This window comes from Cyprinodon tularosa, unplaced genomic scaffold (assembly GCF_016077235.1).
Source record: "Cyprinodon tularosa strain WSP-4 unplaced genomic scaffold, ASM1607723v1 ctg31, whole genome shotgun sequence".
In the NCBI taxonomy this organism is placed as follows: Eukaryota; Metazoa; Chordata; class Actinopteri; order Cyprinodontiformes; family Cyprinodontidae; genus Cyprinodon; species Cyprinodon tularosa.
In genome coordinates, this window is record NW_024039019.1 from 1,906,002 (window position 1) to 1,924,085 (window position 18,084).

General features: G+C 39.2%; 1 protein-coding gene across 1 annotated transcript in view; it reads left to right on the top strand.

Annotated features, from left to right (window-relative positions):
- Positions 1-15,011: 15,011 nt before the first annotated feature.
- Positions 15,012-18,084, top strand: part of flrt1a (fibronectin leucine rich transmembrane protein 1a) — a 91,730-nt gene continuing 88,657 nt past the window's right edge. Inside the window, exon 1 of the mRNA XM_038292280.1 lies at positions 15,012-15,375. The gene's annotated coding sequence lies outside the window, so the exon portion shown is untranslated. The remainder of the gene's footprint in view (positions 15,376-18,084) is intronic.

Here is an 18,084-nt window from a genome sequence, read left to right on the forward strand (position 1 = left end):
GCAACGTGGATGAAGTGCCTCTCTTCTTTTCCTCCAGACTCTGGGACCTTGATTTCCAAAGGAAATGCAAAATTTACTTTCATCAGAGAACATGACTTTGGACCACTCACCAGCAGTCCAGTCCTGTTTCTCTTTAGCCCAGGCAAGACGCTTCTGACGCTGTCTGTGGTTCAAGAGTGGCTTGACACAAGGAATGCGACAGCAGAAACCCATGTCTTTCATACGTCTGTGTGTGGTGGTTCTTGAAGCACTCACTCCAGCTGCAGTCCACTCTTTGTGAATCTCCCCCACATTTTTGAATGGGTTTTGTTTCACAATCCTCTCCAGGGTGCGGTTATCTCTCTTGCTTGTACACTTTTTTCGACCACATCTTTTCCTTCCCTTCGCCTCTCTATTAATGTGCTTGGACACTGAGCTCTGTGAACAGCCAGCCTCTTTAGCGATGACCTTTTGTGTCTTGCCCTCCTTGTGCAAGGTGTCGATGGTCGTCTTTTGGACAACTGTCAAGTCAGCAGTCTTCCCCATGATTGTGTAGCCTATAGAACTAGACTGAAAGACCATTTAAAGGCTTTTGCAGGTGGTTTGAGTTAATTAGCTGATTAGAGTGTGGCACCAGGGGCCATCAATTTTGAACCTTTTCACAATATTCTAATTTTCTGATATGATGAATTTGAGATTTTCATTTGTTGTCATTTGTAATCATCAAAATTAAACAAAATAAACATCTGAAATATATGAGTTTGTATGTAATGTATGAATATAATATACAAGTTTCACTTTTTAAATGGAATTACTGAAATCAATCTACTTTTTCATGATATTCTAATTTTATGACCAGCACCTGTATAAACGAGGGTGTTGATGGCAGCAGCACAGCTGTTATTTCTCTCCAGGATGGTGTCACAGCCAAACCGGAACAGATCAGATGAAGCTACTATAGAGAGATTGAACTAACAAAATCTACAGAATGAAAGAATAGAGGTAACAATAAGCATAATGATGAAAAAGGGGTTCCTAAGTCTTCAAGCAGTCTAATCCTATAGCAGCATAACTATAGAGATAGCTCAGGATAACCTGAGACTCTCTAACTATACGCTTTATCAAAAAGGAATGTTTTAAGCTTACCCTTAAAAGTAGATAGCGTGTCTGCCTCACTGGTAGTTGGTTCCATATAAGAGGAGCTTGATAACTAAAATATCTGCCTCCCATTCTACTTTTAGAAATTTTAGGAACCACAAGTAAACCTGCAGATTTAGAGTGAAGTGCTCTATTCGGAACATAAGGAACAATCATACCTCTGATATTAGCTGGAAGATTTTAAATGCTATTCTGGATTTAACAGGAAGCCAATGAAGAGAAGCCAAGATAGGAGAAATTTTGGATCAGCTGAAGGCTTTTTAACAACAGTTTGTGGACTTCCTGATAGTAAAGAATTACAATAGTCCAGCCTTGAAGTAACACATGCATGGACTAGTTTCTCAGCATCACCTCTGGACAGAATATTTCTAATTTTTTCAATATTCCCCACATGAAAGAAAGAAATTCTACAAAACTCTTTGATAACGGATTTAAATGAAAGGTCCTGATCAAAAATAACACCAAGATTTTTTACTTTATTATCTGAAATCAGTTTAATCCCATCCAAATGAAGTGACTGACGAATAAGCTTATTATTCAAAGACTCTGGTCCAAAGACTATAACTTCTGTTTAGTCTGCATTCAGGAGCAAAAGGTTAAGAGTCATCCAGGTTTTTATGTTTTTAAAGACATGCCTGTAATCTATATAATGGGTTAGCTTCATCTGGATCAAACTGGAACATTTGGAGCTGAATTTAAATCTGTCTGTGTGACCCTCCCTATGACAGTATGTGCTGAGATTTGGGAAAAAATAGATTAAATCAAAAACAAAATACTCTTTAAAAACTTGCTATTTTCTTGCCCAGTATGCATTTGCTAGTGAAATCCCCCAACCACACGCATCTCTGGACTGTATCTTTATGATCCATTGCCCCTGTAGGCAGTTGGTTACGCCTGGGTGGATGTTGCGGGAAAAGCAACACCCCTTTATGTCAAAATGGAAGAACATGGCTGGGTCTCAGCGCTAAGCACCCCCACTACCGTCTGACTGAATCTAGCCTCTCCCTCATGGTAGTGAGATGACAAAAAAAAAGTCTCGGGAGTATTTGGGGGGAATAAGGGAAACAAGGTCGGACAAAGCAGATGAGTCCAACGTGACTTTTATAAATACAATGAAGCTGCCCACAAGGACACACAAAATGTGTGCAGCTATTGGGGTGTAGCAGCTGCCAGCTCGTGACATTTAAGTTGAATTTGACAGCTGCTTTGTGTTTAGTTGAGTGGTCTGGCTCAGTTCATCTTGCCAATGTGATGGTTATCATGTTATAATGGTTCACTACACATATCAGTATGGCTAGATGGATTCTGGATTGTAGGGCTGACAAAAAACATTAAAGTCTCAAATGAAAACCTTTTTCCTTCTCCCTTCCCCTCCTTTCTTCCTTCCTTTATCACGGTTTTATCCCATTCTTCATCCTCTGATCCGTCACTCCTTTCCTCATCCTGTTTAAGGCCTAATGACACACTGTACCCGCCTAGTGCCCATTTTATGTGTTTCTTAAGTGAAACCGCAGCCAGGCGGATGCTTTAAATAGAGAAGGAACATTAAAATGTAAGTGACAAAGCGGGAAAAGTGTGATCGTTTTCATAGTTTGAAGCTCCATTGAGAACTGAAGTGGTCGGAAAGCGGATACTGTTATGGTTCTGCTCAAAACCCATTTACTTCCAAATGAATGAGAAGTATCCGCCATTTATAGGAGTACTTTGAATGTGACATATTTGCTTCAGTTTTATTCGCTGATTGGAGTGGCTGGATGGGAGAGGTTGGTGGATTATACAAGGCCTTGCAAAAAGTGGCCATATCTTCTGGACCTTTCTTTTACATTTAGTCCTGTTACAGCCCAAAAATTTTATGTTTTTTATATGATCTGCCCTGATTAATTAATACAAATTATATAAAAAAAAAACATCATTTATAATCAGACCCTCAACTGCATTACCTCTAAGTAACATTCAGTTCTGGTTTTAGAAGTCACCACATCAGTAAACATTATCCACATTTTTGTGTGTTTTTTTTTTGGGTATAAATCCAGATTTGCTGTGAAGGCCTGAAAGGTTTGCGAGAGAACATTATTAAAGAAGCAGCACACAAGTCAGAGAAAATAAAGTTTCAGGGAGGTTTAAAGTGGGATAATGTTATAAAACAAGATCCAAAACACTCATAATCCACCAGAGAACCATTCAATCTATAATCTGATGTTCGAAAGCTTTTTGGACAAGTGCCAACCTATTAAGGCAGGACCATCCCCTAAACCAACAGGTTAAAGCAAGCATTAACAGAAGCCTATTTCTGATCATAAATCCATCAGCCGATAGACAAATGTTCTCAACTTCAGATCGCTGCAAATCTGTAGGTACGAACAGAGCAGTAACCCTCTGATAACATGTGGAGACTGACAAACAACAACTTCACTCCTGGTTAAATAACTACAGACATTTGGTCATTATGACTCAGGAAAAGGTGGGGAAATGCTTCACGCATATCTTGCATGTTTAGGGGAGTGGTGGCCTAGTGGTTAGAACTTTGCGCTTGGCACTCCGTGGCAGTCTGTGGCACTCCCACAGACTGCCACTCTGTGTCCCTGAGCAAGACCCTTCACCCCAGACTGCTCCCCGAGTGCCACACAATGGCAGCCCACTGTATTCCCAAGGCGATGGGTTAAATGCAGAGAGTTCATTTCATGACAATAAAAGTTGGGGAAAAAAGTTTCTCTGGTCAGTTTTGTAAGTTGTAAACCATGGCCTGTTGTTCTACACTCACCAACTGCATGAAAGTACATACATCCCATAGTTTCAGCAGATTTCCCCACACAATGTCAAGGTGCAAGTTAATGTGCAATGATCTCGGTATAACTATGAACTCAATTAAGCCAGGAAAATGCTGTAAAGTTGTCTCTGGAGGAGCGGCAGAGATCCACAGCTGAGGTTAAAGAATCTGCAGACATGTTAGGTGTTATATCCTGATTGTATGATTTAGTATTTTTCTTTGTTTATGACACGCAAATGCTGTATGTGGCAGAAAACTAAAAATAAAAGACTAAAAATACAAACCCTTTCATTAAACATGATGGTGGCAGCATGATGCTGTGGGAATACCTTTCGTGAACAGAAACAAGGAAGCTAATCAGAGTTAACCAGTGCAAAGATCAAGGTAAGTACTTGGATATCATGAAAGACAACCTGCTGGAGGATGAGTCTTTCCTTTCAGCAGGTTTCTGACCTTAAGCATACAGCCAGAGGATTATGTCCATCACTTGGGTTGGTCCAGTAAAAGTCAAGACCTAATTTAATTTGAATGGTGACAACTTTACAGATTTTCTCAAATCTAGATGATCTTGTGTTATCGAATAAAGCAAAATGGGCAAATATTTGAGCCACCAAATGTGCAAATTGGTGGAGAAAAAAGGAGTTGCAGCAGTAAACGCAGCAAAATATGATTCTACAAGAACATCCAGTATCGATATCCAATGATGGTTTATTGCTCTTGCCTTTATTCAAGGGTATCAGAACAAATTGCCCCTGAAAACAAATCCAAACAACATACATTTTCATCAAGTCATATTTCTAATTTGTAAATAATTGGCTATTTGTTTTTTATTGACTATAGCCTAAAATAAAATTTAAATGCACTTAAATTTGAGGATGTAATGTGACAATATGTATAAAATTGGTAGACATGTTTTCAAAAAGCATTTTAAAAGCATCTTTTTGTTGTTTTGGGCACATTCGTCATCAACAGAACATCCGATGCTCTGTGAGTACCTTGTATTGAATCTTAAGTGTTTCTGTTGAGATTTCCTGAGATAATTTATACACTTGTTTTTGGGTTTGTAAAGAAAGGCAACTGCATTAAAAACCACTCAGAGATATTTTATCATCCGAGCTCAGTCTGACTCAGCAGGTATGGCATTACATCTCCTGGGTGTTTTCTCCAAACCGAATATACCATCCAGTGGCTCCATTTTCACTGAGTTTATTTAGAAAACTTCTCCCTTCTCCCTAATGCTCATATAAAGCTGTAGAGGTATCTTATTTATTTTGCTATTAAACAATAAAACAAGAAAAAATGCTTCAGTAGTTTTATACTGAGTTAAATGTTGGCCTTTTCCAGCACTGCAAAGGCAGTCGTAGTTAAAGTAGAGGTGGATTTATATTGCTGCAGGACATAACAGCATGTCTTATATTTACCCCCCGTGTTTCACATATACTCTATATTTTTGTGATTTATTAAACTGAAATGCCCAAATCTCACTTGTAACGCACACACCAGAAGCTGCAGCACTGTTCCATTAAAGGGAACTCCGCTGATTTTACACATCAGAGCGTGTTTACAGGTGTTGAGGAGTACTACTGTGAGCAGAAATTAGATAAAGGCCCTTTGTGCTGCTCCCTGTGGAGTTACACGCTATATTTAGCATAGTTTGGGTGCTGTACGATGCCTTCAGTCAAGCCTTTCATGGCACAGAACTGAAACGATCATAACTACCTATGCTTTCTTCAAAGCCATGGGTTCCCTTTGACTGTAAGATTGAGTTTACCTCGCAGAACGCAGCGGCTGCAGGTCCGACGCAGACACTGCCTGAAGACTTTATTGTCCTCTGGCTGGAGTTCACACCCAATCTGCAAAAAAATGAACTTACTGAGGACAAGGATAATGGATATCTTCTGGGACTGTGGGGTTTAAATTACTGATAGAACCTCAGGGAATACAACGGTCTAAAGAAGAGGAAGATGGTAGCCTTCAGCTCATGACTAACGTCAATCGATGATCTGAAAATCTTTTGAAGAAACAAACACTTTATGACTTTATCTAAATTTGACTCTAGAGGTTGGGTTATATTAATAGGTTGTTGATATACAATTTCTTGTGTCTGCACTCCTGAAAAAATAATTTCTTCCAACTTGTGTTTAAACACAAATCAACATACCCACAATCATCTATATAAATCTTGAAAGTTGCAGAGAGAGCATCAAATTGGTGTAGCCTTTCCAAATGATTCTGGTGTAATTCTGGATGGATGTTGAGAGAGATAAAAGTCACCTAGCCTTAAATATTACTTGAGCTTTTAATAAATCTTTTAGTCTGTGAGGCAGACACACTGTTTACTTTTAAGGATAGGCTTAAAACTTTCCTTTTTGATAAAGCTTATTGTTAGAGTGGCTCAGGTTACCCTGAGCTATCGCTATAGTTATGCTGCTATAGGCTTAGACTGCTGAAAGACTTAGGGACCCCACTTTTCATCATTCTGCTTCATTCTATCTCTAATCTCCCACTCTGCGGAATTTGTTGGCTCAATCTCTTACGTTATGCTCTCTCTGCTTTTTCTCATAGTAGCTTCATCTGATCTTATCCTGTTTGACTGTGACTCCATCCTGGAGAGAAATTTTAGCTGTGCTGCTGCCATCAACACCCTCGTTTTAGATGTTGGAGTTCGGCCTCATTTTCAGTGTAGTCCTGTTTCTGTAACTGTGACCGGGTGGTTTGGCTCTCTTTAATCCTCTGAAATGGGAGCTGACTCAGAGCTCTTCTGTCCGGCTCTGTGTTTCCTGGGCGAGGCCGTATGTGGCACTGTATGACAGTTGCCTTTTGTATCTCAGCATCTTCCTGTATGTCTGCTTTTGTCTCCTTGAAGCCCAGCCGGCCTCAGCAGATGGCCGCTCACCCTGAACCTGGTTCTGCTGGAGGTTTCTTCCCATTAAAAGGGAGTTTTTTCTCTCCACTGTCACTAAAAGCATGCTTGGTGTGAGGGAATGCCTTCGAGTCAATGAGTCGATGCAATCAGCTGGTTTTCCTTAGATAGAAAACTTTGACAGTCAATTAGACCGTATGATCTGGTTAAATTGTCTCTGTAAAGTGCCTTCAAATGACGAGTTGTAAATTGGCTGTATATAAATAAGCTGAATTGAATTAAATAAAAACACATCTTATTTTTGCTAGATATCTGATATAGGAAATCTATTTTAATATTGAACAACCTTCAGGATATTTGTACTATTTGAATTTCAAAAAAAGAAAAAAAAACACAATAAAAAATATTTTCCTCTATAGAATATTATCTTTGGAAAATTATGATAAAAAAGAAACCTATCTTCCAAGCTAATGACACGAAAAAATAGATTGAAAGACATATTTCTGCCAGACATGGGTAATGTGGAGTCAACAAGTCATCTCCATGTCATGTATTTAATCTACCCAGCCAATTAACCAGGTGAGTCCAATCTTCACAGGTTAATTCACGGTGAAGATTGGACTCACCTGCTTCAGTGGCTGAGTAGAACAAATACATGACATGGAGATGACTTGTTGACTCCACATTGCCCATGTCTGATTTCTGGTTCTTTTAATCTCCTTCTGTTGTAAAAATTTTACTTCAAATTTTCTTTAAAAACCAAGCAGCTTCTAAAAATGGTATTTTACTTTATTTAAACCCTTTGGTTCGTCCTTCATCGTTTTTAACCACCACTAAAAGCCATTGTTGAAGGTCTAAAGAGCCACTTGCAGCTCTGGAGGCAGGTTGCAGAGCTGGTCTAAACATTTCTAAAAAGGTCAAGATTCTTAATCTTATCCAGCTTTTTTCATTCAAAAAACAGTTAGACTTCCTGCCCTGTTAAAACTGCTCATCATGCCCCAGTTTCAACCATGGAGCTGTTGATTACGACTTCTACCTTAAAGCAGCCACTCAGCAGATATAAAGCTAACTTATAGGTTTGTTTTATAATGTTTGGCTGAAAAGCTATGACAAGTGTGAACAATTGCAGTTTGAATATGCCTGTCTTTAGCCTAAAGAATACCAGAACTTGAAGTGACTTTATGCTTTTTGATGACATAATTTTTCACAAATCAAACCAAATGTTGCTTGATTGTTAAGTGACTGCAAAGAAGCTTTTCTCTCTTACCGAAGCCATTTTTGAATGACTGCTTGAAGAGTAAGGAAGAAGGGCTCCTCTTACTCTCTGATGCTAATGTGTTCTCTAAGCCTTCATGTCTCTGTGTCCAGTCTTTGTCTCTATTGACCACAAAGCTTCTCACTAGAATAAGTTTGGCTTGTCTATGTACGCAGCTGTGTAGCTTCTTGAAGTACTAATTTATGGTAGTGGGTCTTTCTTTTTTTCCTTTTCTTTTCATCACCCTCTCAATCCGTGGCTATTTCTGTGGAAAGTGACTCTTGTCATCCTTTGCACCTGAACAACTTAACCCATTTCCTTTCATCTGAGAGTTTGGCTGAGATGCTTGAAGCTGGATGTAATTAGATGTTTCATCAGGTCAACCATCCCTGTAACACACCAGAACATTTAGGAAAGGAGGAAGTAGGCTGATGATGAGCCTTTAAAGTTCATATCTTTTTAAAGCAGCACCGTCTAAATGTTAGCCAATAGGGGGCACTAGACCTGTAACTTGCAGAAGTAGCGCCCCTTGAGGCTGCTGGCAACGCTGCACTTTTAGAAAATTAAACAGACAAGACCCCAATCCAAAAATATATATGATCAGAAAATAACAATCATCATATAATTTTTTTACTCCCTAATAATAACTTTTAGCTTATTTAGCTATCAAGATAAAGAGGAGCTCAGACATCTTGAGCCATAAAGCGCTCATGACTCATTAAAAGCTTGATCCGACCCTCAGTTTTATAGGCCAGTTTTTAAAAAGAGCAGCATAAAGTGTTGAATTCTGGATTGTAAAATAATTGAATGTCACCAATTAAGCTCATTCTTGGTCAGAACGTACAGTTTTGTGATACAGTATTGTGATGCATTTTACTCTGTAATAAAAGGTGTTTAATAAATGATCTATCCGCCAAAAATTAAGTTTTTCCCTCTTGGTGTTTTACCTTCAGTTAATTTACCAAAGGAAAGTTGATCAACTGATGCAGATGTGTGTGTCTCTCCTGCAGATATGTCAGGAAAAGAACAAATAAGGAAGAACTAGAAGCAACCAAATTAAAAATCATTTAAATACAGCAAACTCTTGGTTTCTCTAATTACTGTTTCTCCATTAAAAGTGTTCACAGGCCCTGGTGGTGTTGACTTTTGTGCTCCTGCTACTTTTCTTATTACTGCTAAGCTGTACTACTACAAGACCAGGAACCTAAACTCATTCTAGCATTATGTTTAATGTAATTTGTCTTCTGAAGCGAAAGGTTAAGCTCACTGAATAAATGTAAATTGGAAATATCTAATTTGGGGGAGGCCTTTGGTAACATTGTGGTGTTTTGTGCATAATGACAGAGAAAATGGGAAATGTAATGATTGTAGGCCTTCATCAATACTATTTAGCAACCTGCATCCATATCACTGCAAAACTCTACAAGAAGCAAATTTTTTTCAAGCTTGAAATAGATTTTCTTAACCGATGTTTTTGGGACTGCTCTGAGATTTGACAAAGATTGGTATCATGCTTTCCACTCCTTGCTCAATTGTTCTTGTTTCTCTGCTTGTTCAAATTGCACTTAAGTGCTCCATCAATATCTTGCTTTCAAGCTGAAGGCGAAAAGTCGTGTTTCCGCAGCAGCCATTTCGGTTCAGCAGGTTGTTTTTCTTGGGTATCTTGACATAAGTCTTTTGGTGCAGTCATTAAGGTTTTGTACCTCGCCTTACATGGTCGCCGAAAAGTCAATAAAATCCACTGTAGCGGTTGTGAGGGGACAGCATGAATATAATCAATGCCCATGAAGAAGGCACAGAAAGTGTGGGGGTAAATGCTGAGAGTGGAAAGACCCAGCGTTCCCAGTAAATGACATCAAAGATGAGCTGAAAATCTGCTTACTGGTTGAAGAGTGGAACACTTTAACAAGAATGAGCTGTTGCCTAGTCACAGTGTTAATTTAATGGCACGAGGATAAACTAATCCAGCCTTCAGTCCTCTTCTTTACACAGTTTGTAGCCTGACATGACATGATTATCACTTTGCTGTCTCCTTGTGCTGATTGTTGAAAGGCTGATTTTTTTTGTGTGTTTGTTACAGCTTACACATCCAATGCCTTGCAAATGTGTTAATACTCCTTGAACTTCCACATAATGTCCACATTTCTAGCAGAGACTTCAGGGTATTTCACTGGGATTTAACAGAAAATAGCAAGTAATGCTTGGTTGTGAAGTTGAAGGATTATTATTTTTTTCCAACAACTTTTATTAAAAGGCATCCAACAGCTCCATTTTCTTATAGTCCACAAGCACCTCCGTGAAGATCATCCTATGTAGGGCTACCTTGAACTGCAAGTCTAATGGGCAGTGGTGTCAAAAGTACACACATATGTTACTGAAGTAGAAGTATAGATACTGCAGTTTAAAAACATTCTGGTAAAAGTTGAACTATCAACTTGACCTCTTTAATCAAGTAAAAGAGAAAAGGTATGAGCTCCAAAAACTACTTAAAGTATAATAGTATAAAGTAACCTTTAAAAAAAACAGCCAGATGCCACTATATGAATTGAAAGCTCAATTTTTCGACTATTTCAAAAAATTCTTTTAGATAGGGCCAAGGATGAGGGAGGTCTTGTTGGTCTCTGTCTCCCGATACGCTCTCGCCTGTGTCCAAGCTTTTAGACATTTCAACATCTTTTTCTGAATCCGTCATTGTAGCATGGCATAGACAATTCATGTTTACAGTTTGAAGAACACCTGCTTGCTTCAGATTATTTCCTTTAGTTAACCAATGAGTGTTTGCGTTATATGACTCATCCAATTACACTAGTTTTCACTAGATGTTGATGGCGCCAATGATCTGCATTGGATGGCGCACATGACGTGAAATAAATATTTATAAACATAAAACCAAAGCCAAGAGGAACGAGTAACGTTTGTTTTAAAAAAGTACAGGTACTTATGTGAAAATGTAATGAGTAGAAGTCAGAAGTAGGAAGAAAAATAAGTAATGTAATAAGTATAGATACCAAAAAAGTGTACTTAGGTAAGTAACGGAGTATTTGTACTTTGTTGTCATGCTGCCATCACTGTGCTTTTGCCATTAGGAAGTGCATTTAGGGAGCTGTTTGCGTTGGTAACTGCCACAAACCAAAGAGTTGAGTTAGATTGACCAGAAAACTGTCGTAAACGTATAGATGTTTTATGTCTGTCTTTCTTCCTCTCAACAAATAATCCATATTAGCTGTGGATGGCAGTGAGACATGCAGAACATTCCATAAAGAGTTTCTGCAGCATTTTATACTGAGCGCCGCTTTCCTTTGCTGAAGCCATTATTTGGGTAGACACTAGAGGGCACTGTAGAGCACAAACCACCAGCTTGTAACACCACACTACATGTAGAAATAGAAAACATGGCTGTTTCCAACATTCCAAAAGCCTCTGGTTGTATTTCTAAAGAGATAATAATTTATTTCCATGAGTTGTGGAACTTCTAAATATGTTTATACTTGCAAACCCCTGCCAATACGAACTGTCTGCCATTTTTCCATGCATAACTGCATGGCTACATTTTGAACATCTCCCTAACCTGCCTCCTGCTATTTGTTCACTAATGTTCCCTAATACCCCTTTCCTACTGGCTAAAAAACCCGTTTAAACCAGGGAACATTCTGCTTTTAGTGGCAGCGGGAATGGATGTCTAACCAGATCAAGCGACTTGCCAAGCGACCCATGTTAAAATCGCATGCTGTGGAATCACCAGACCTGGTTTGACACGCTTTACGTGATACCATTGAGTGCAATGTACAGACGTCATTATGCTGCGCCAGTCGTATCTGAATTTAAGCCGAAACAACTCTGTTTACATTTGATAAACTTAACACAGTTCTAGTGAGAGGAATTCGGACTGACAAAAGAGCAGAAAAATAAAGCACACTTACTACACTCTGGTTCACTTCTATGTTGCTGTCCATTGTTTACTTTCCTGATTTTTAGCCGCAGGGGTGACTTTATCAACAATAACCCAGTGTGATAGTGTCACCAGAAATGCAACTGCGGGGGCACACAAGCCTTGCAGCTTGCCACCGTAGGGGCAGAACCAGCTTTTTTTTGCCAGTGGGAAGAGAGCCAAATGCTGATTGTTAGCCAGTCAACCAATGTTTGAAAAACATGTGAACCCATTAATTTCAGTGGGAAATATGCCTGACAAACCTATGAGGCATTCATTAAACGACTGGATTTATGTCAATTTATCTACTGGGTGACTTCTAAAGGTAATTTATGAAATTATATCAGAAATCATATAACAGTTGTGTTCCAAAGCGAAAAAAACAAAATTCAATATTATGAAGTTCATGGCTGTTATGTGACAGCTTTGAAGTGTGAATGCTTCTGTAAGGCGCTGTCTGGTTTGCTCTCCTCCCACTGTGAGAGCAATGAAAATTTAACCGCTGATCAGGGAAAGAAAAAAAAATTCCTACTTAAATGTGCAGTTAAACCAATAATAAAGCCTTTAACATGTGAACGCGCCTTGTAGAAGTTGCGGTTGGTGTGTTTAGTAGTCAAAGGCCCATATGCTTCGCCTCCAATCTCCCCTACTCCCTTTCTCAGTATCCGCTTCTCTCACTTTCCCACTGGGTGGAGGGGCTATAAATTAAACTGGGAAATTACTGCTAACTGTTGGAATAAATTAAGGCGCTTTTGCGTCTGTAAACACCGTCTGACTGCGTAATTACACTCCCACTCCTGCTGAGACGCCATGGAGAGGGAGTGCGGCAGAGACGGAAAGCAGCTCATGAGGGGGGCGAGAAAGGAAGGATGAACTAAATATCTCAGAAGGGTCAGATGTTAGTCGCATTCTCACTGAGCCCTGGATGTGAGCAGGGCGCTGTGAGAGATGGTCTCAATTATCATATAATTAAACATGTGTTAATGGTTTGAATGTAACACTGTTCACATCATCAAATATTACTCTAAGTGACTGTCTTCAGGGATGCAAGAAGTAAAAAGTTGGAACTACACCTTCAGGGCGGTCATCTCAGAGGCCAGCAGCATCCTTCAGTGTATACTGAGAGTCGGTGTGAGCGATAGGAAAAGGCAAGAACCAGACAGACACTGTCCTCAAGGACAGCGGCACAATCAGTCTGAGCATTACAGGGCGAGTCCATATTATATCACCAGGCAGGCACATTTAATTAACACGTCTGAAAATGTGCAAGCGACTGTAAACCAACATCAGCTGCTGACACTGAGTCATGAACTCAAACAAGGTTGTTGACATTAGTCGGTACAACACAGCCGCTGGTAGCTGCGCTCTCAGTCGCCCAGGCTGCAACATTAATGAAGGCAAGACTTTATAATAAGCCTCGCTTCTCTTAGGTTTTTATTTTCAAGTAAGGTAAAAAAAAAAAAAAAAAAATCCAGTGGACACCCACTGTTTGAGCTCCACCATGACTCACATGTGGATAATCTGACAGAATGGTAGAGCTGTCTTCTGAAGAAATTAAAGGGAAGGAGGATCTTGAATTTATGGTATTAATCAATAATGTGCCTTTAACAGATGAGTGGTGATATAAAAATACACCAGAAAACCCATTAAAACTTTGATGTGTGCCATAATGAGACACACCAAATATGAGACAGATGATACGCCAGCTAAAAAGACATCGACATCTAGCTTTATGACCAGGTAGAACTATGCGATTAAAAAAACTGATACTTCACAAGCATCCTGAACACACCATTTCCACAGCCATGCATGGTGGTGGCAGGATCATGATGCTTTTTTTACCCCAGCATGTAAAGTGAGGCTGGTCAGAGTTGAGATGGAAATGGGTGCATTGGGCTGCATCGAAAGCCAAACATGCACCAAAGCCTTTGTTTGATTAACACATTGTTAAATCGCGGTCAATGTCCTGAGTAAAATGGCTTAAAGAAAGAAAACAGGTTTGTAAAACATTTGGCCACCTTTAAGTATCTGAGGGAGCCAGGTGGTTCGGTCACTCCCAGATCTCACATCACCTGCCTGTTCCAACATGAAATGATGGTTCATAACTGATCTGTTGACAGACAGATTAGAACCTTTTAAGCCACATTGTTTCTGGTGCAAATATTTCAGATTTAGTTGGAGAAAAGGTGCACAAGGCAATCTGACAACAACAAGAGCATAGATATATACAAATATATAGATAGATATATACTGCTTTATGAGACGGTAAATTATGTTGACACTGCGCAGTGGGAAATCCAGACCCGTTTGAATTAGAAATGGACACCAAGTAATGGGCAAAGAAACTGTCGAAAGCTTGAGTGGCGTCTTATAGGGCGGGCGCTCCCACTGCTGGTTAATATTTGACTTGTAATAGATAAAAGCATTAATATAATATATCAAAATACATGTTTATACAGGTCTAGTTATAGAGATGATTAAAAAAGTAAATTTTATTTCCTAAGCCAATGGTAAAACATGCACCACTTGTTAATTTTTTAATATATTGTATTTCATATAGATAGATAGATAGATAGATAGATAGATAGATAGATAGATAGATAGATAGATAGATAGATAGATAGATACATAGAAAACTTTGAATCTGTATGATCTGGTTGAACTGTAAAGGGCCTTGAGATGATTTTTGTTGTGAATTGTCGCTATGGAAATAAACTGAATTGAAATTAGATAGATAGAGATAGATAGATAAATAGATAGAGATAGATAGAGATATAGATTGATACAGGTAGATAGATATAAGTAGATAGAGATAGATATATAGATAGAGATAGAAATATAGATAGATGATAGATAAATATAAGTATAGATAGATAGATAGATAGATAGATAGATAGATAGATAGATAGACCTTTCTTCCTTCTCTTCATCCTTCATCAGTCTCAGCTGAAACAATAAAGACCTTTTTTCTTTTTCTCTCTCTTTCAGAGAATAAAACCAGTTTCGGGGCCAATGTATTCAGCGCAAATAGCGCATAGGAGCCACAGCGCATTTCTCCCAGCCTGCAGGAGTGAGGGAGCAGGGACTGGGTCCGCTGACTAATTACCAACACAGACCCCAGAACAAGTTCGGCGGGTTTGATTCCTCCGTATTAGGCTACGGTGCAGCCAGTGCCGCAGCGGGGAGATAATCAGGCGGAGGGAGACAGAGGGAGAGAGAGGGAAGGAGGGAAGGAAGGGGCTGGATCCAGTCACTCATCCACTGGAGCCTTCACAGCTGCGGCGGCGGACACATATGGGAATACAACGAAGGCGAGAGGGTGCTCGCACCTGATTGTGGAGGAAAATCCAGGGACTTTGTCTGATCCAGCAGAGAGAAACACTGATAGAAAGAAAGAGGAAGAGCGGCAGCTCCAAAACCATCCGGTAGGTGAGCGTTGATTGATGCGCCCGGACTGGTTTTCATCATCCGATCTCAGCGCATCTCACTGCTTTACCACAACTATCTCCGTTTCATTATCTTTCCTTTATTATTATTATTATTATTATTTATTTGCTTCTCTACCAACATTCGCGGCACGCTTGAAGAATCAATTAGGTCCATCTGTGAGACAATGAACTAGACTCTTCAAAATGCCCAGGCAGATGATTGAGGATGCGGCTGTCATGTGAATAGCTGGCAGTCTGATCTGACCACTGGGTTCTCATTTAGAGGCCCAGCATAGATGAGAAAAAAGAAGGAAAAAAAGAAAGAAAAATCCAACAAAAGGAAAGGCAGCGTGACAGATTTAGAGATTAAACTCTGATTGGATTTTTTTGGGGGGAAAAACATCAAAACAAATGATTTCATGTTAAATATTTCCAATGTACTCCTGCAGTCTCATGTCTCTGGTCAATCATTTAAATGTATTTCTAGTTGTAGTTCTGCTTTTGCTGCAAAACAATACAGTGGAGGCTCTGCAGCTCCTCAATGAGGCTTTTATCTCTCTATTGTCCCCTGGTGTTGATTAATCAAGAACTTGATAAGGTAAGTTTCAGAAGCCCCACCCTGCTAGATTTCCATTAACTTTATCTGATAAAGACTTGTGTACAGATTTACTGTGCTTATAATGCCTGCAATGACACCCCCACCGTTTATGCTCATTAAATAGTCATTATGGTTGTAAAACAGCTGAAACCAACACAACATGCAGCAAATCTGGACCATGAGAGTATTTAGATTCAAGGTTGTTTACTGTGGAAATCTCAATGCAGCCTATTGCTAACTTAAACCATGATGTACCAATGTAACCATTAGCTGGAGAAATATTTTGCTCCAGAGGATCGGGAAAGCAGTTGCTGTGAACTGATGGATTATATTCTACCGGTTGGACCAAGCAGAAAATGCGATAAATGATAACGCTGCTAATAAACTGACCGCTTATTATCTTTTTTATCATGTGCTTCTGTTTATGAATACATTGCATCTGGATAAGGACTGGCTCAATTAACCAATTTGCACCTCCCACCTTCTGCCTCTGCATTGCCTTTTTGTTCCTTCCTATGTCTGTGTTGCCAAGGATCCTTAAACTAAGCATAGGTTCTGTTTTGCAGAGGTTTTTGAAAGTCAGAGCTTCAAAACTACAAGCAGTTTAATCACACCGACTCTATGGCTTGAAAAAACACAATTTACCATTTATATAACAGTTGTTAACTGATGGCTAAAGGTTCACTGGCTAAAGGAAGGCTAAAAATCATTCCCCCTCATAAAAAAACAAAACAAAAAACAAACATGTGGCCAGTTGGCCGTATTTATTACTGTTTTAAAACCACAGCCAACAAGATATATGAGGAGCATGTCTGTTGAACAGCTGCCTGTGGCACAACGTGCAGATTGCAGGTGTAATTAACCAGGTAATATCAGCTAGTTATTAGAGCCGGTAAACCACATTCATCATAAATAGCATTTTTATTTCTGTTATATTGAAAAAGTCCTATTTTGTTAAAGAAGAAGTAAAGCTTTTTCTATTTATCCATGAAGACAATGCTTATTGTTTTTCATTTTGTGCTCAGCGGCACTTGTCTTTGTTCATAGACTCTGCATGTTCTACTTGTGCATGCCAAGGCTCTCTATAGGTAATCTGACTTCCTCCCATTCCAAATACATGTTTGGTCAATAGTACTGTCATATGTCCCTTCAATCAGTGTGTGTGTGTGTGTACATGGTCCACCCTGTGTGTTTCTGTGCTGTTGTTTAACTGGTGACCTGGCCAGGCTGCAGCTTACCTCATGCCCAGTGACTGTTGGAGATAAGTCCCCACTCACTTCTACCATACTACATGGACAACATCCAACTAGAAACTAAACCAATATGCAACAATAATATTTTATTTTTGTTTAGTATCATGAGGATAATTATCCATATATATGCTTACAGAATATGAATCGTATTTGTTTTATATACATAACTCTTTAAAACCTGTATTTTGACCTTTTTTGGGTTTTCATCCCATTTTAAGCCTGCTACATCTTATAAAGATGACATATTAGAAGGATGAGAAATCCAAAATATCTCCGGATTAGATAGATTACATGTAATAAATTCATAAAGGCACATTTCGTCAAGTTAAATGATGAGTGAAATACCAAGTGGTTATAAAATGTACCTGAAACAAGTAAAAATTGAGACCTTTGCATGAATCAATATGGCTCAGTTTAGTTTCAGTGTCATAGACGTGGGAAGTGGGTTTTCTGGGGGTGCTGCAGCCCCTCCTAGTGGCGAGAGGGATACTTTTTTATTATTTTTTAGAAATATTTAAAAAATACTTTGCACATTTTATAAATTTCTTATCAATATTTTGGGAAATGTCTGTTTCAATGAAATTATTTCGAGACCTAATCAACACAAGATCGAAGTGTTCTTCTCAAGAACGTACTTGGTGAGGACACAAGGCCGTACTCGCGTTCTAGTGAATTGAGAAACGGAAACGAGGAGGAAATATGGCACAGAAACACATTTCGGATTTTTTTTTGGAAAACAACCACCAGTGAAGAAGAACACTAATACTGCAACCACGACAACGGAGAGCAGCCAGAGTGAGGAGAATGTCCGCGGCAGTTGCAACAGCGGGCACAGTCCCAGCACCTGCAAAACAA